The following is a 20312-nucleotide window of genomic DNA, read 5'->3' as shown; positions in this document are numbered from 1 at the left end:
TCCTTGGAACTTCCAGTTCAGCTGAATATTTGAACAAGTGATACTGTCTGATCCCTCATCTTACAGAGAAGCAAATGAATGGTAGAGCACAAATCGAGCACCCAGTGCTCTTTCAAGTACACTAGCCAGCCTCTGCCCAGTTTTGCCTATCATCTTAAACTATAATACTTCCTTGTCAGGGATTCTACTCAGTCTATTGATACATTCATTTCAAAAAACATTTAAACATTTCATTTTACTTCAAAAAAAAAAAAGAGTTGGTGGTAAGGGTATGATGCTGAGCATCGTACCCATCATTAGGCAGAATATAATGTCTCGTAAGAGAAACAACAAAAATTTTCTAGGCTCACAGATCTGAGTTTAAAATGTGGTTCTATGCAGCCACGAAAAAGAATGAGTTCATGTCCTTTGCAGGGAGATGGATGAAGCTGGAAACCATCATTCTCAGCAAACTAACACAGGAACAGAAAATCAAACACTGCATGTTCTTGCTCATAAGTGGAAGTTGAACAATGAGAACACATGGACACAGGGAGGGGAACATCACACACAGGGGCCTGTCAGGGAGTGGGGGGCTAGGGGAGGGATAGCATTAGGAGAAATACCTAATGTAGGTGACGGGTTGATGGGTGCGGCAAACCACCATGGCACATGTATACGTATGTAACAAATCTGCACGTTCTGCACATGTATCCCAGAACTTAAAAGTATAATTTAAAAAAGAAAGGTCTATATTGGTGGCTTCATTTGTAAAACAGGAATACTGCTTATATTACCTCCTTTATAGTGCTTTTGGGAGAAACCTTTGTCTTCTTCCTCTTAAATTCCATAGGCAATCATGCTCAGTTCCTGATAAATACTCTCATCTCTCTTGCCACGCCCTCACTTGGTTGTACTTAATCATCTTAACCACAGCCTGGTTCTATCCTAGCCAATTCTCCACCTAATCTGTACCTCTACCTATGCAGCTGAATTTGCTGTGAGAAACACACAACTGTGCTGAATCTCTCACTTTGAATTTGTGATTGCTACCTCAAATGGCCTCTCCCTGATGCAGAGAGACCACACTGCACTAGTACACTCACTGGCCCACTCCTCTGGATTTCATACTTTACTCTCTTCAGACCACCAACATTCCTCATCCAGACTCATTCTCAGCAGCTGACCTATTTTGCAGAAAAAACAGCAACAATCCAAAGAGAATTTCCACAGACTCTCACTGCTACATCTACCCACCTAATCACATCTGTGGCCACATGCTGTTTTTCTCTCCTGTGACTATGGAAGAACTGTTGATGCTCCAAGCTGAAGCCAACCCCTTCACCTGTGCATTACACCCTGTCTTTATAAGGACATGGAAGTGCTACTCTACCAATTCTTCCCTCTCTTCCTTCCTCATTAATTTTCCCTGCTCTTCTGAACAATTCCCTTCAGCATCATAACCAGCTGTTATTTCTTTCATCTTAAAAATCATTCCCTCTCTTGCATCTTCTTTTCAGCTATAGCCCATTTATTTTCTATCTCTTTGGCATTCCTTGAAAGACATGTCTATGGCTCTCTGTCTCCCAGTTCTCTCCTACTCTCTCTTGAACCTACTACAATCAGGCTTACGTCTCCTACCACTCTATAAACTTGTTCTCCTCATCAGGGTCTCCAATGACTTCCATGCTATTAGATCCAGAGGTCAATTAAAGCTCAGTACTCTTCTTCCTTGACCCACTGGCAGCCTTTAACACAGCTGAGCCCTCTTCTGCTTTAAACTTCTTCACTTAGCTTCCAGGAGACCATATTCTTCAGGTTTTCTTCCTACTTCCCTGGCTATTTCTTTTCGGTTTTTTTTTTTTTTTTTTTTTTCCTGCTTCTTCCTCATATTCCTGGCCTTTAAATGGTATGGGGCTTGGTCCTTGAACCTCACAATTTTAAATACCACATATATGTTGTGATGACTTCCAAATTTCTCCCTCAAGCCTGGAAGTCTGCCTTAAACACTAGATTTGTATATCCAACTGTTTCCTCAACAGATCCACTTAGATGTCAGTTAAATACCTCAAACTTAGCATGTTTAAAACTGAGATCATCTTTCCACAATCCTATCTCACCCAGTCTTGCCCATCTCTATATATTCCACTTGCTTTGACCAAAAACCTTAGATTCACCCTTTTACCACTCCCCCCGCCTTTCTCACACATTCCACAGGCAATTTATCAGCAAATCCTAATGGTTTGACTTACAAAACAGTTGAATCTAATTCAACTACTTCTCACCACCTCCACTGTTACCATCCTGGTTTAAGCCACTATCATCTCTCAAGTGGATAAATGGAATAGCCGATCACGTCTCCCTGCTTCCACCTCGTACCCCCACAATAAATTCTAAACTCAGAAGACACAGTACTATTCTCAAAATGTAAGTTAGATCATACCATTCCTCTGCTCAAAATATTTCAAAGAATTCCCATATGACTCACCCAGAATATAAGCTAAAGTCCTTACTATAACCTACAAGACTATATAATCTTTCCCCTATCCCAAGGTTATGACTTCACCTCCTAGTACGCTTTCCCTGGAACACTGTTCTGCAATCCCATTTGTTCCTGCCTCATGGCCTTTGTACTTGAGGTTCTCTGCCTGAAATATTCTTCCAAGACACCTACATAGCTTATTCTCTTGCCTCTTTTTTTTCCTTTACTCAAAGAACACCTTCTCAGTGAGGCATTTCTCCAACCACCTTCTTTTAAAATTGGACTCCCCACACTTTCTGTCCCTTACTTGCATTATTTTTTGTCCATAGTACTTTTCACTAATATACCATGTTTTATTTTTCATGTTTACTGTCTGTGCCCCAGTAGATATAAGCTTCACAAGGCAGAGAGTTTGTCTCATTTGATGCTGAATCTGTGACTGGAACAGTGCCTCCATGTGTTAGCTTCAATAAAACTGTTTACTGAATTAAGAATGTACCGGAATTGTTCTGAATCTATAAGGTAAAAATATATGCAAGTACAATAACATGAAGGTAGCTAACTTTAATCATCTTAAAAACAATTACTTGTCCATGTCAACATCCTAGGAAATACTATACTCTTAAAATCCCTGGTAATTAAAATAAACTTCAATGTGTTGTTAGTTGCTTAATAGAAAATATGAAACTGGAAAAACTGCCTGTTGCACAGAGGAAAAAGATTGGTGTTATAAAAGCATGACGATTACACAATTTGCACTATGTGCATCTTCACTGATACTTTTCACAAAGGTATGCAGTCCTTCCATGTATGAAGAGTGATACCGCTATCCCACCATTAGGAGGACATGGACTTTGGTGCTTCCTTGAGATCATGTATTTGTATGTCAGCCAGAAAAAGGCAGGGCATTATCTTCAGTCACTGGATAGTTAATTGCTCCTGTTGAACTTCACCATTCCATATGGGAATCACAGTAATAACCAGGTACTGAGCATTTACTACAGGCTAGGTACTGTGCTAAGTCCTTCAGATCTATTATCTCATTTAATCCTTCAGAAAACTTCTTTGAGGTAGTACCTTCATTTTAAAGATATAACAGACTCAGAGAGATTAAGTTGCCCAAGACAGCACAGCTGAGTAGAGATTTGAACCCAGGACGATTTGATTTTAAAGTCCATGTTTTTAGCTCAGTTGTCTGTGATCCTAGTCATATTGGTATAATCTAAATAAGTGAGAGTGACAAACTTTGGATATGAAGAAATACTGGCAACAATTTTGAGCAATGATCTGTCCTACATCCTAAGACATTTTGCTTGGGGGCAGGGGCTGTCTAGATGTCTAGTAAGTACTAGAAGTTTCAGTGAAAATCAGATTCAATTTTATTTTATTTTTTTGTTCTGAGGTGAGATTTAATAAGTATTTCATTCCAGTTACTTCAAACACTCCAAGACAGGTTAAACACAAAAAGCATTAGTGATATATTAAGCTCTAGTACACAAAGTAAACAGACACTACATATTAATTAAAGTCTGAATTTAAAAGAAGAAATCGTCTTACCCAGAAGCATGTGACACAACACCAATATGAGAATGAAAGAGAAAAACTACTGAACTGCAGTTGGTTAATGCCAAGACATTTTTTCAAAAGTTTTAGAAAATGAACTAAACCAAGCAAGGATCCATGCATCTGCCAAGTTGAAACATACAGTAGTGACAAATTAACTTTGTCCTTGACATAAGATCTTAACGATAGTTTTTAAATCAATTTGAAAATCAACAATTAACAATATAAGTGCTACTTTTTTAAAGTTTCATTTTCAAGTTACACATTATTTAAGAGTAATTTAAACACCAAATAAAGAGACAATTTGCCTTCTGAAACAGATTAGTTGTAACTAGTAAACATTAAATCAGGAAACAATTATAAAAGCTCCAAGAGATTAAACAGGTAAGAATACTTGCTGTACTTTAAAAGATCATATTTCTAAATAGATGTTGCATCACAAAGACTTTTGTAAAGGGGCAGAGTGCTTCCTTAAAATCTTACTTTCTTTAACACACTATTAAAAACTTCCAAATTGTTTTTGGAATGATTGTAAAACATACAAGAGAAAGCTCAACTACTAGGTTAAGAATGGTTTCACTGGCCGGGCGCGGTGGCTCAAGCCTGTAATCCCAGCACTTTGGGAGGCCGAGACGGGCGGATCACGAGGTCAGGAGATCGAGACCATCCTGGCTAACACGGTGAAACCCCGTCTCTACTAAAATATACAAAAAATTAGCCGGGCGAGATGGCGGGCGCCTGTAGTCCCAGCTACTCGGGAGGCTGAGGCGAGAGAATGGCGTAAACCCGGGAGGCGGAGCTTGCAGTGAGCTGAGATCCGGCCACTGCACTCCAGCCTGGGCGACAGAGCGAGACTCCGTCTCAAAAAAAAAAAAAAAAAAAAAAAAAAAAAAAAGAATGGTTTCACTTTGTAAATGAAATCAAACTTTACAAGAGACATTACAATTAACTTTATACTTTAACATTAAAACTTAGAGAATGACAATACCTTAAGAAAATAAAGGCATTAAGAGTTGCTAACAAGATCTTTCATCAGTCTGCAAGATGAAATAATCATGTAAAATACATGTATCATTACAGCACTTGTCTCATCTGATTCAAATTGTTATATTGCAAATATCAAGCAGTCTATTCAATATAAAATAACTTGTGCAATCAAACCTTAAGCTCAAATACACAGTAATTATAATAAATACATTTTAAAACCAAGAAAAGCAAAACAAAACCTAAGATGACTATATAGATGCTGTATACCAACACATTACACCTGTCCCTGGCTAGTTTGACTGAAAGCTTTTCACAATTATGACTGATCTTTGGGTGCGTCTCTCACAAGATAAACTGACCCTGTTTACTTCATCACCTGGAGAGGTATTAACTCCTGAATTCGCCATTCTGCCAGTCTCTTTGCAGCTTTTCCCAGCAAAGAAAGCACCTCAGCTGCCATGTTGAAGATACTTTTAATGCTCTACAGTGAGTTCCCTCCTATCATGCCTTAAGAAGATCCCCAGCATGCATCAGATAATGTTGTTTCTAGGTCATAGGATGTTATAATCGGTATCCTATCTGTGTATGTTAAAATGAGGAGCTCTAGGAGCCAATGCTGCTGCCTACACACTTCACATACACTGTGTATAATTATACATCTATTCCTCATTTCAAGTGATCAAGATATACTTGATTTTTAAAAATGTAGCTTTCTAAAGCTGGGAATTGGTTGTATATAATCCAATAATTGGTTGTAAATAATTTAATCCAAAGTTTACATCTAAGGAATCTTGAGGATAAATCAGGCTAGAGGTGGCACCTGTAATCAAACTTTATTAAACATAATGAAAAAGGGACAAAAACTAAGTTCTGGGTGATATGTGTTTAGAGAGCAATACAAATGGTTCAGTGCTGTAGAAGGGCAGCAGATAGCACAATGACAATGTCAATGTTGTCCACCTGATGCTAAAGAGTAACTGCTGCAGGTCCCTGTACACAAAACCTTGCTGCTAAATTAAACTGCCCATTGTACCACAGTGGAGACTTATTTTATCTACAAAGTCTTCAATTTACTGGGTGCTTTTTCTCTGTTGGGATATATATATGATTTTAACAGAAGTTAACCAAAAATAATTGGGTTATAGAATTTAACTTTAAACTTTTATAACAAATGTGTTTTCTTCAAGTGAAGAATATACAAAATATCTATAGGTTATACATCTATTTCCTGTAATCTTACATATTTATTATAATAAAGTAATACAACTTAGGGCTTTCAACCATGAGTGTAGGTTCCAAAAAAGTCTTTAAGCAGCAGTAGTATTTCCCATAGGAATATCTTCATGTTACAGCGAGAATTTTACAACTATGCCCTTTTTTGCCACATGATCTGCCCTCCCCATCTGCTAGAGGAGGAACCAGTTTAGTAGGTTAGTTTATGAATGTTCTTTCCAATATGTCAGACTGTTAATAAATTATGCAACAATGTAGTCTTAAACCATTTCTTATAAAATGGCCAAATAAATGACTATAATTCAGCTGCCTGACTACCATAATACAAAATTGTATCGTGATAAAAAAACAAAAAACTCATTCTGCTTTTCAGTATTAAATGGATCTTAGAAGTGATTCTAATTAAAGAACTCAAAGACAGATTATTCAATAATCTGTTGAATATTGAAATTTTATGGCCATATAGTCAACGCTCACATATTAGCCGTAGTAAAGAACAGAAGGACACATATTCTAAAGACAGTGGGTAATTCAAAAATGCATTTTATCCTTATTAGCATTTTATTTTCAGTATGTCTGACATTTCAGAATTAAAGAATTCCTACGTAAAGAAGTAAGTCACACAAAGCCAAATATAAGAAGCCATGGAAAAGTACCCCTAGAGTTAATGTCTCCGCATTAGGATTGGGAATACATTTCATTCTGTTCTCTCCCTCCACATTCATTTGTTTATCTGGCTTATGTTTCAGTAAGATGAGTGAGACAAGGGTGATAAGGAAGTTCATTATTTCCATTTTGAAACATACTTTGGGAACGTTCAGACAAAGGCAATTAATGGGGAGCCTCCAAAGTGTCACAGAGTACTATCTGCAATCTCCTGAACACAACTGGCCAGATATGTTCATGCCAATGTTTCTGGTAACTTCTACTCTTCACCTTGGTAGTTTTTTCCCTTCCAAATCTAGATGGGCTGCAGATTGATTGGTATAAATATGTATTGTGTGTGTGGGTGTGAATCTGTGAGAGAGAAAACAGTACTTTCTGTAGTTAAATTAACCATAGAAGTTTGAATACTACACTCTCACAGTGGCAGTATAGTCTGTCAACTTCCAAAAGGAAATAATAACTTTACTGATATTTTAACTTCTTTGTCAGTCATTGGGGAGCGTGTAATACCTAAGTAGCTGAATTCGGTGACAGCTAATTCTGATCTGCTGATAAAAATCTTTGGCCATGTTTAAGATTCTTCTAATGCAGGCTAATCAGTGGACTTCAGCACTTCGCTATACAAGAACATGGTCTTTTGAATTTCATTATACTTGGAAATCAAAAATAGTTATTAGCACATAAGAACTACTATATCTTCAGTTTCAAATTTATAACCTATTAAAATGAAAGCAATTTTCAGAAGACCAGGAATTCTAGAGAGACAGTATCACATATAGGGTTTTAGTCCTGGTTCACAAGCTGCTGAGCTGTAAGACCTGGAACAAATTAACCTCTCAATGTCTGTTTCCTCATCTGTAAAATGAGAAGTTGGGTTCATATTTTAAGATATCACAAAACAGTAAAAACTGTAAAAGAAAGAAGAATCGTAGGGGGAAATGACACAGAGCTACCAAGTTGTTGTTGTTTTGCCGAGCATGAATTTTTTTGAAAGCCCTACCATTTACTATCACCATCATTTCACGAGATAAAGAACATGTTTAATTCCCCTAAATTAGAAAGATATATTCTATAAGAAGCACTCCTTTAAAGTAAAAATGTTTAGCTTTTAAAAACTCATGATCTGCTGTCCTTATTTTTCTCACTTCACCATGGACCAGTGAAAGTGTTTTCACTAACCAGCACTGGTCTAAAAGTCAATAATTGGGGATTATGGGAATAGGTAAATTTCAAAGTCCAAGCCTCAAACACTATGATTTTAATTTTAAGTGCTCTGTTGTATTTCTTTTACTCCATATTGTAGTCTAGAATAGATGCCTCAATGAAATATATACTTAAAAATTTATGAAGATCAGAAATACACTTAAATCAGTTTGAGAGACAGCCTCAATGTATACTTGCCCCATACATTGAAGTTTATTCTTCAGTAAGCTTTGGCGCAAGTATACATTGTGGCTGTCTCTCAAAGAATAAGCTTCAGGTTGGTACGGTGGCTCACGCCTGTAATCCAGCACTTTGGGAGGCCGAGGTGGACGAATCACAAGGTCAGCAGTTTCAGACCAGCCTGGCCAACATGGTAAAACCCCTGCTCTAGTAAAAATACAAAAATTAGTAAGGCGCCGTGGTGGGCACTTATAATCTCAGCTATTCAGGAGGCTAAGGCAGGAGAATTGCTGGAACCCAGGAGGCAGAAGTTGCAGTGAGCCGAGATCATGCCACTGCACTCCAGTCTGGGTGACAAAGCAAGACTCCATCTTGGGGCAAAAAACAAACAACAACAACAAAAAGAAAACAATAAGCTTCAATGCATCAGGGCAAGCATAAACTGCTATGGATTTAACTTCATCAATAATAACGAACCACTGAGGACAGGTGCGGTGGCTCACGCCTGTAATCCAGCACTTTGGAACACCGAGGTGGGATAATCACTTGAGACCAGGAGTTCAAGACCAGCCTGGGCAGCATGGTGAAACCCCATCACTGCTAAAAATACAAAAAAAAAGCTGGGCATGGTGGCACGTGTCTGTAATCCCAACTACTCGGGAGGGGAGGCGGAGGTTGCAGTGAGCTGAGATGGCGCCACTACACTCAAGCCTGGAAGACAGAGGGAGACTGTGTCTCAACAACAACAACAACAACAACAATAATATAATAATAATAATGAACCCCTGATTGTGTACTTACTACTAAACCCATTTTAAAGATAAGGCAACTGAGATAATGAGAGACTAAGTAGTTTACCAAAGACACATATTCTATAAGCCTCAGTAGTCAGAACTGGAACTCTAATCTCTGACTCCAGTTTTGGGTAGGACTCAAATAGAAAGATGTTGCTTGGATTTTAATTACCACTTGCTCTTTTACAAATGAGTGGCAAATGGTTTAAATTTTAGAAGCTGCACAGGGTAAAATGTTTTCCTATTTTGCTCTATAAAATAGTGCCTTTTTAAACACAGTCATAAATACTGGTGGAGTTTTTCCTCTATAAGAGTCAAGATGCCATTAGTATGGTCACTTACTTTTCTCAAAAAGCTAATAAAATTACACATTTAGAATTTCTAAAGGACAAATACTTACAAATGTCCTCTTTTTCTCTTAAGAAGAACAGGAATATCTTCTGTGATTTCAATCTGCAGTAAGAGACAGCATTTATGAGTACAGTGACATGAGACAAGTGCCCCTTTAAAAGAAATGTCGAGTGCTTATTCACATTATCTGCGCACCTTAGCTCGTAAGCTTTTCCTTTTTACTAAAGGAAAAGCAAGAAATGACTAGAGATGAGTGTCTGACTAGAATTAGTGCTATTACAATCTCAGAAAGTAACTGAGCCAGACTCTAAGTAACAGTAGTTGAAACTCTATGGAAAAATGACAAGAAGCAAGAGCCATGTTCTTAACGGTTTTATTTGTATCTCTGAATCCCCCATGGTCAGGACCAAAGCCATATTCAGACACAGAGACAATGTCTGACCACAGCAAACTAGTCAGTCACACAAGACAGCCATCCCCACACGCAGATGACTATAGGCATCTATTCTCCCATCGAAACCAAAAACGAGTAAGTTCCTCGAAACAACACAAGTTCCTTCCCAATACAAATACGACACTAGTCTAAGTAGAAACCTAAATATATTTCCATCTTCTTTCAGTCTGTAAACACACCATTTTTGTGACATTTTTCAAGATATACACCAAAAGGGCCAGGCAATGGTGGCTCATACCTGTAATCCCAACACCCTGGGAGACCAAGGCAGGCAGATTCCTTGAATCCAAGAGTTCAAAACCAGTCTGGGAAAAATGGCAAAACCCCATCTCTACTAAAAATACAAATAATTAGCCAAACATGGTGGTGCATGCCTGTAGTCCCAACTACTTAGGAGGCTGAAGTGAGAGGATCACCTGAGTCTGGGAGGTCAAGGCTGCAATGAGCCAAGATTGCACCACTGCAACCAGAGTGAGATCCTGTCTTAAAAAAAAAAGAAAAAAGAAAAAGAAAAAGGAAGGAAGGAAGGAAGGAAGGAGGGAGGAAGAAAGGAAGGAAGAAAGGAAGGGAGGGAGGGAGGGAGGGAAAAAGAAAAAGATATATACACCAGAAATGTTTGTCAGTTAAGGGTTGGGGTTTGACCTATTTTGGACAATGCAGGAGTAAACTACTTACCACCTGAATACTTGGAATAGTAAAATAAGGCCCTTCAGTAATTTGATATTGCTTTCTACAGAGCTGGGGCTCCCTGGGCATGATGCTATACTCTAAATAACTGAGGCTTTATTCCATCCAGCAGTATTCACTACTACTTGCATATGATTATGTATCAAGAATAACTCTTCGAGTTTTTTGGTTTTTTAGTCTAGACGCCCCCATGGAAGTCATACAAACAACATCCACATAACTGTAATCATCACACTAACTAGCTGGTGTTAATTCAGACAGTTAATTTTCTCCTTGCTACTATTAAAGAGATGAAGGAAAGAATGATTTATACCCAAGCCTATTACTAACAAAGACTAGTTACTAATAGTGAACTACTTTCAACTTTATGTTAATATCCACAATCTACTTTTGTTGAGGGGTTACCAGGGACAGCATCAGTATATGTCTTAACACAAATAGTTAAAACTACTTATAAACAGAAGTCATGCCATTTCATATGTTCTTATTTTTCTCCAGAAGGCTAACACTGGCTATTAACATGAAGGCGGGGCGGAGGGCGGGGGCACTTATATTAAAATAAGATCCAAAGAGCTCACAAGGAGAATGCTGGGAAAGAAAAACTTCATACTTCTATATAAAAACGTACACATTTCCCCCATAGATAATTCCAATAACTTAAAAATAAATGACCAAAAAAAAAACCCCATCCTTCTATAAAATCATCTAAAGATCTAAAGGTGGAAGTTGCAGGGGAGAAGGATAAGGGAAAACACAAAACTATCTGCTAGTTTGCTTAATTTGGAAAATAACTCCATAAATAAATATTTGCAAAGGATAGTCAACTCTTGACCCTTGGTACTAGAGAGTGTCAGGGAATTCTCCAAGCTGGATGACAGCCCCAGCTTAAACCTTCTACTCATCTCCATTCTCGTAGCCCCAAATTGGCCGAGCAGGAGAAGCAACTCTCAGAGGTTCTCTAATGCTAAGGAAGTTAATTTTTCTCAATGCCTATCACCTTAAAAGCCATTTCTTTCATCACAAAAAAATGAAAGAAAGTAGCAGCTACCCAGGAAAGAAAAGGAAACCAAATCACATTTTGTAACCTAGCCTAATTTAGTTCTACACAACAGAAAAAACTGATCCCGCACTCTCCTCTCTCCTAGTCTCCTCCTACAAAATAGCACCTCCCTGTTAAATTTGCATTATATTAAAACAAATTGAAGAAATAATTTAATATAAAAAACTAAGCAGATTAACACCATGCGGGTTGAATTTACAGACGATCAGGAATTGGGATGATTTAGCTAAAACTGTAAAAACAAACTTCAGACTCTTTCACTTCAGATATATGCAAGGTTTTTGTAACATAAGAAAGTTAGAAAGTCTTAGCCTAGCAAATTGTTAACAGACTGAAGCATATAATATTGTTTATTCAACCTAACAGTAACATGGTGGCATTAAAAAAAGAAAAAAGAGATAATACAGCATCAAGAGTTTATTATCTTACCACTAGAAAAGAAGGCAGCACTGAGAAAGCCCAACTCACCAAATGCCAGTGAGCAAAACGAAGTACATGCAGCTAATAGGAGAGCAAAATGTGATACAAAAAAAGTAAAAACTGATACAAATACAAGGCAGTGTTCAATTTCAGACAACCCTCATATCTGGGGACAGACTTAAAAACAAATCATTAATGTGTTTGGCTCTAGCCCTCTCTGCAAATAAGTCGGTCTCTTAACCAATATTTTGAAAACATTCTTCCACAAGCAAAGTCAATACTAAACTTGTGATAGCATCTGTTGGAAATGTTTCAAGCACGAAAAATCATCGTCCTGTACTGAATGTCTCAAAAATCGATCTTAATAAGTTTAAAATAGAATGTTTCAGAAAACAGTGGAAAAATATTAAGAAAGCTTTTGGCCAGGGGTGGTGGCTGATGCCTGTTATGTCAGTACTTTGGGAGGCTGAGGTGGGCAGATGACCTGAGGTCAGGAGTGTGAGACCAGCGTGGCCAACATGGCGAAACCCTGTCTCTACTAAAAATACAAAAATTTGCTGGGTGTGGTGGTGCATGCCTATAACCCAGCTACTGGGAAGGCTGCGGCAGGAGAATCGCTTGAACCTGGGAGTCAAGATCACGCCACTGCACTCCAGCCTGGGTGACAGAGTGACTCGGTCTCAAAAACAAAAAGAAAAAAAGAAAAATATTAAGAAAGTTTTTAGCACTTAATGTTCAAATCTAAAAGTAAATTCTGGCCAAGTCCTTTTCAAAACAATTCCCTACGCAATGGTCCTTGATAGGTCTTATTTTAGATAAGTATACATAAATCACGTATTGGTAAATAGTAGATTAAAACTGCCATACTAAAATACATTTCAATGTTTAGAAATGTTATCAAGAAATAATACAGGTCAAAAACAGTATGTATGACTCCATTCTACATACGTACATATATTTGAGTGTCACATATTCATAGAAAAATTAGCAAAATGTATTTCAAATACTAACAGTTATTGCTGGGTGGTAGGATTAGAGGTGAATTGTTTTAATATTTGCATATATTTTGGGTTTTTTCTGCTGATTTAGTGTCTTCCAAAATTTTCAAAACTAAAACTTGTATACTTAAAATTTATTTTAAAAACCATAAAGGAACAAGAAAATGACTCATTAAAAACAGTACTGGCCGGGCGCGGTGGCTCAAGCCTGTAATCCCAGCACTTTGGGAGGCCGAGACGGGCGGATCACGAGGTCAGGAGATCGAGACCATCCTGGCTAACATGGTGAAACCCCGTCTCTACTAAAAATACAAAAAACTAGCCGGGCGAGGTGGCGGGCGCCTGTAGTCCCAGCTACTCGGGAGGCTGAGGCAGGAGAATGGCGTGAACCCGGGAGGCGGAGCTTGCAGTGAGCCGAGATTGCGCCACTGCCACTCCAGTCTGGGCGACAGAGCGAGACTCTGCCTCAAAAAAAAATAAAAATAAAAAAAATAAAAAAAAAAAAACAGTACTAAAAAACTGTCGTAAGCCAAACTACGGAAGGTGTCACTCACAGGCTAAGCTGTGGGAGAAACTTTTCTTTTCCCCTTAAGAGTATATGTGAGCCAGGCGCAGTGGCTCACGCCTGTAATCCCAGCACTTTGGGAGGCTGAGGCAGGCAGATCAGAAGGTCAGGAGTTCGAGACCAGTCTGACCAATATGGTGAAACCCCGCCTCTCTTAAAAATACAAAAATTAGCCGGGCGTGGTGGTGGATGCTTGTAATCCTAGCTACTCTACTCAGGAGGCTGAGGCAGGAGAACTATTTGAACCAGGGAGGCGGAGGTTGCAGTGAGCTGAGATCGCACCACTGCACTCCAGCCTAGGCAACACAGTGAGACTCTGTCTCAACAAAAGAAAAAAAAAGAATATATGCGAATGTGGCTGGGCACGGTGGCTCACGCCTGTAATCCAAGCACTTTGGGAGGCCAAAGCGGGCAGATCACCTGAGGTCAGGAGTTCAAGACCAGCCTGGCCAACATGGTGAAACACTCCCTCTCCACTAGAAATACAAAAATAAATTAACCGGGCGCCATGGTGTGCGCCTGTAATCCCAGCTACTGGTAAGGCTGAAGCACAAGAATTGCTTGAACCCGGGAGACAGGGGTTGCAGTGAGCCAAGATTGCGTCACTGCACTCCAGCCTGGCTGACAGACTGAGACTCTGTCTCATTTAAAAAAAAAAAAAAAAAAAAGGCCGGGCGCGGTGGCTCAAGCCTGTAATCCCAGCACTTTGGGAGGCCGAGACGGGCAGATCACGAGGTCAGGAGATCGAGACCATCCTGGCTAACACGGTGAAACCCCGTATCTACTAAAAACCACAAAAAACTAGCAGGGCGAGGTGGCGGGCGCCTGTAGTCCCAGCTACTCGGGAGGCTGAGGCAGGAGAATGGCGTGACCCCGGGAGGCGGAGCTTGCAGTGAGCTGAGATCCCACCACTGCACTCCAGCCCGGGTGACAGAGCGAGACTCCACCTCAAAAAAAAAAAAAAAAAGAGTATATGTGAATGTGTAGCACAGGAGGACTAAATTGTTATAAGATTATGAGTCGGACGGGCGCGGTGGGTCACGCCTGTAATCCCAGCACTTTGGGAGGCTGAGGCGGGCGGATCACAAGGTCAGGAGATCGAGACCATCCTGGCTAACACGGTGAAATCCTGTCTCTACTGAATATACAAAAAAATTAGCCAGGCATGGTGGCGGGTGCCTGTAGTCCCAGGTACTTGGGAGGCTGAGGCAGGAGAATGGCGGGAACCCGGGAGGCGGAGCTTGCAGTGAGCCAAGATGGCGCCACTGCACTTCAGTCTCGGCGACAGAGCGAAACTCTTGTCTCAAAAAAAAAAAAAAAAAGGATTGTGAGTCATCTGATTCGTAAATATTAAAACATATTAAATAATGTTATAACATAAGTACAACTACCCAAAATCTAGCCTGTGCAATGTAAAGAATGAACTAGATACGTTGCTTCATGGAAAAGATAGAAAACTTTTTTTAAAAGTTTTTAAAAAATATTCAGGGCTGGGCACAGTGGCTCATGCCTGTAATCCCAGCACTTTGGGAGTCTGAGGCAGGCAGATCATGAGGTCAGGAGTTCGAGACCAGCCTGACAAACACGGTGAAACCGCATCTCTACTAAAAATACAAAAATTAGCCAGGCGTGGCGGCACACACCTGCAGTCCCAGCTACTCAGGAGGCTGAGGCAGGAGAATCACTTGAATCTCAGAGGCGGAGGCTGTGGTGAGCGGAGATCGCACCACTGCACTCCAGCCTGGCTGACACAGTGAGACTCCGTCTCTAAATAAATAAATAAATAAATAAATAAATAAATAAACAAACAAACAAACAATAAAATAAAAATATTCAAACATTACAAAATATATCAAATGAAGTGAAAGTGTCCTTTTTTATCCAACCACCTAGAAATAACAGTTTTTATGTTTGGTGGGTAACTTTGAAGCCCTTTTTCTAAGCATATTCTAATACACACATACTTTTTTTTTTTTTTTTTGAGATGCTGGAGTCTCACTCTGTCACCCAGACTGGAGTGCGGTGGCATGATCTTGGCTCACTGCAACTTCCACTTCCCAGGTCCAAGAGATTCTCCTGCCTCAGCTTTCTAAGTAGCTGGGACTACAGGCGTGTGTACACCACAGTGCCCAGCTAATTTTTGTATTTTGAGTAGAGACAGGGTTTCACCATATTGGACAGGCCGGTCTTGAACTCCTGACCTCAAGTGAACCACCCACCTCAGCCTCCCAAAACGCTGGGATTACAGGCATCAGCCACCTCGCCTGGCCAACACGTAAAATTTTTAAACAAAAACTGAATCATACCATCTATACATGTCTGCAACTTGCTTTAAAAAAAAAAAAAAACACTGGGTCGGGTGCGGTGGCTCACACCTGTAATCCCAGCACTTTGGGAGGCCGAGGTGGGTGGATCACATGAGATCAGGAGTTCAAGACCAGCCTGGCCAACATGGTGAAACCCCATCTCTACTAAAAATACAAAAACAAAATTAGTCGAGCATGGTGGTGGGCGCCTGTAATCCCAGCTACTCGGGAGGCTGACGCAGGAGAATTACTCAAGCCCAGGAGGCGGAGGTTGCAACAGCAAACCTCTGTCTCAAAAAGAAAAAAAAAAAACAAAAAACTGACTCTCTTACATGTCTTTCCATGGCAGAATACACAGATCTACTTTTTAACCATTTCATGGCATTCCATTGATTACATGACCACATCACAATTAAGTTAACCCATATTCTCTGTTGGTAGACATTTGGGGTTTTTCTAATTTCTGATCATTCGAAAAATCACAATGAACATCCCTATCAATATACTTATGCTAGTGATTCTAGAGGGTTTATATCTAGCAGAATTGCTGATTCAAAAGGGTATGATCATTTTATATTTAGTCTATTAAAAATTGCCCTCCAGGCCTAGAAGCAGTGATACCCCAATAGCAATGAGCAGATCTAGCACACAGATCTTGGGTTCCAAATACAATTCTCTAAGAAAAGGAACCAGAGCTCTTTGAGCAGTTGATTCCAGGTCTGAGGCAGGAATATTCAAGATGAGGTTAGTGTCATCTGGTGCCAAGGAATAAAGAAGGGCTGAATTTTTTTTAAATGGGGACATGTGAAAAGGACACAGGGGTCAACCAAAAAAGAGCTCCCAATGGCCAAAGCTGGTATTAACACAACCTGGGCAACAAATAACAGTAATACTAGATTATATCCCACAGAATAAAATAATATCCATGAGTCCGTACTAATATAATGAATGACTGAATAAGTAAATGGGAAGAGACTAATCATCCTTACAGAAGAATTCTAATAAATGTAGAAGGAATAAAGGAAATAGAAAATCTCCATTAGAGTACCACAGGAATAATTACTACAGGCAAAATCCATCAGTGAATGCTAATGCTGGTGAGCAAAAGCTGAAACTGGACATTACATGGTCTCAAAGGATCTCCCCCAAATATGTATTAATAAAAAGTGTATTGATATTACTTCATTGCAAAAGGGGAAATAATAACATTACTGTAGAAAAACACAGTTGATACCATCTTAACTAGGTGATCAGACTTACCATCACCAGTAATAAGGTGCATCTATATCATGTAAGCCCTAGCTTGATTCACTGAGAAGAACACAGCATCATTTTTGTGGTATTCTTGCCCGAATTGCATAATCTCAATCAAATCATGAAAAAACATTAGATTAACCCAGATAAGGAACATTTTTAGTTTTTATAATTGTACTATAATTGTATAACATGTTAACATTAGGGGAAATTGGGTAAAGGTCCCATGGAAATGGTGTATAATTTTTGCAACTCTATTGTAAGTCTAAAATTTGTTTTATAAAAATGTAAAAATGCCCTCTAAAAAAGAATATAGTGTTTCATATTCCCACCAGCAGTATATTAATATGCCCATTTCCCCATATCTCCTCCAATACTAGATTGAACTGTTTGACAGATACCAAAAACACTGTCTTAATTTTTTGCTTTTCACTATTAGCCAATGAACATATGAAAATATTTCACTGGCTTGATACAGTGGCTCATGCTGTAATCCCAGCACTTTGGGAGGCCAAGGCGGGAAGAACACTTGAGGTCAGGAGTTGAGACCAGCCTGGCCAACATGGTGAAACTCTGTCTCTACCAAAAATACAAACATTAGCCAGTGTGGTGGCAGGCACCTGTAATCCCAGCTATTCAGGAGGCTGAGGCAGGAGAATTGGTTGAACCTGGGAGGTGGAGGTAGCAGGGAGCCGAGATCGCACCACTGCAGAGCGAGACTCCATCTCAAAAAAAAAAAAAAAAAAAAAAAAAAAATTCACTATGTCTGAATTTCTTATATAAATTACTTGCTCAAGTTCTTTGCCCATATTCAACTTGGTTTTTCATTTTTTTCTTATGATTCATAAGAGCCCTTTGTATATTAAGGAAATAAGCCCTTTGAGATATTGCAAATATTTTCTCCATTATAGCTTTTCTCTGTTTTGAGTGCTTGTTTTGGATAAATATTGTGGGGTTTTTTGTTGTTGTTTGTTTTTTAGTTTTTAGTAGTAAAATGTATCTCCTTTATGGCTTCTGGGTCATTTTCCCACTTCAAGACTATAAAATTATTCCCTCGCATTTCTTAGAAGTATGATTACTAGGTCAAAGATCTTATAAACTATGCCATATTCACATTCTCTGATGCCTTCTTGCTTGAGACACCAAATTACATATCCATGACAACAGTCATATTTCTCTGCATAGATAAATATGCAGTATTCTGATAGTTTTCACTTTATCCATTTTGAAGCAGTTTATTTATTTTTATTTTTCTTATCTAAGGTAAAAATTAAAGCAAATAAGCAGTGCTTATTTATCCTAGACCCAATTCTCTTCATCTAAACTCAAAGACAGAGTCTAGTTTGAATGCCAAGAGAAATATTCCAATCTTAGCTAATAATTCTATTATCATTCATTTTGTTACATAAATTCTCCCCTGTGATTAGTATGGAGATATATAAATACTGATGTAGATCTATCAAGTGCCTAATGAACTGCAAGCACACAAATTTCACTCCTGACATACCAAGTTGTAGACTCTCAGAACCAAAATAGGCTTTAAAGTGAAGATAATGAGCCTGTCTCTAAAAAAGAAACTCTTCTCTTGGGCAAACCTGGAGGACACTATGCTAAGTGAAATAAGCTAGACACAGAAGGACGAATACTACATTATACCATTTATAGGAGGAAACTAAAATAGTCAAACTCAAAGAAGCAGAGAGCAGAATGGTGGTGACCAGAGGCTGGGTAGAGGGAGAAACAGGATGGTATTAGTCAAATGATACAAAGTTTCAGTTATGAAAGATGAAAAAGTCCCAGAGATCTACTGTACAGCATAGTGCCTATACTTAACAATATTGCATTGTGTATTTTAAAATTCGCTAATAGGGTAAATCTTATGTGAAGTGTTTTTATCACACATACACACGAAGAACAATACAAAAGAGGGTAGAAGGAAACTTTTGGAGGTGATGGATGGGTTTATGGCATAGATTGTGGTGATTATTCTCTCGAAGTTGTTTACATTCCATTTTTACAGCTTTCTTTATGTCAATCATACCACAATAAAATGGTTTTAAAAAATGAGGGATGGGTGATTAATTATTGTCCATTTTTGGTGCCAATAGTTTTCAAAGGCAACTTTGTAATTATATAGGTGTAATCATTCTCCAGGGAAAAATGAATACCAATTAGAGTGTGCACACAGAGGTTTCCAAATGAATCCATCCATCTCTCTTTAGGAAGTCTCTGCAGTATACATCTCTTAGGACAGTTTTGCTTAAGGAAGTTTAGCTTGTTCTGCTACCAGTGACAAAAAACAGGGAACCAGTGCGATGCCTACTAAAATAAGAAATGGAAGATGCTCAAAGACAAACATTGCCTGGTTTGACATTTTGTCTGTGTGGTTTATTCTGCCTATGTGCTTCCTTTACCTGAGGCTTAATTGAAATCTCCAGTTTCTGAGCCATACTTTTTATCTCAGCTTTGAAATTCAGTTTAAATATGTACCTTTTGGGAAAGTGTTGTTATTTATTTTTTTAACCACAAACCCACCCATCCCTCATATTTAGTGACAAATAGAAAGTTTTTTAAATGCCAGAAAATTCCTTTTTTTTTTTTTTTTCTGAGAAGTGGAGTTTCACTCTTGTTGCCCAGGCTGGAGTGCAACGGCACGATCTTGGCTCACCACAACCTCCACCTCCCAGATTCAAGCGATTCTCCTGCCTCAGCCTCCCGATTAGCTAGGATTACAGGCATGTGACACCACGCCTGGCTAATTTTGTATTTTTAGTAGAGACGGGGTTTCTCCACGTTGGTCAGGCTGGTCTCGAACTCCCGACCTCAGGTGATCCGCCCGCCTCAGCCTCCCAAAGTGTTAGAATTACAGGTGTGAGCCACCGCACCAGGCCCCATTTACTTTTTAGCAATAATATTTAAATCTTGACTTTTGAATGGGGTATATACTAGCTTAAAATAACTTACTATAACACAAATAAATTATGGAGTGAAGTACGAGGTTGACGTTAAAATTTTTAATCTACTCTTTACCTTCCTCACAGAGAGTGTTGTAAGAATTTTAAAAACTGAACATAACGATAACTGTAAAATAATTTTAAAAAGAAAGAAACAGTTCCCCCTACTCCGTGAC

The 20312-nt window shown here is 38.9% G+C and overlaps 1 protein-coding gene across 1 annotated transcript in view; it reads right to left on the bottom strand.

The window, feature by feature from the left end:
* Positions 1-20312, bottom strand: part of ACSL4 (acyl-CoA synthetase long chain family member 4) — an 83141-nt gene that overhangs the window by 36140 nt on the left and 26689 nt on the right. The window contains exon 2 of the mRNA XM_033201370.1: positions 9488-9540. The gene's annotated coding sequence lies outside the window, so the exon portion shown is untranslated. The remainder of the gene's footprint in view (positions 1-9487; positions 9541-20312) is intronic.

The sequence above is a fragment of the Trachypithecus francoisi genome, unplaced genomic scaffold (genome assembly GCF_009764315.1).
Source record: "Trachypithecus francoisi isolate TF-2019V2 unplaced genomic scaffold, Tfra_2.0 Lachesis_group6, whole genome shotgun sequence".
NCBI lineage: Eukaryota > Metazoa > Chordata > Mammalia > Primates > Cercopithecidae > Trachypithecus > Trachypithecus francoisi.
This window is presented reverse-complemented; position numbering and strand designations above follow the sequence as displayed.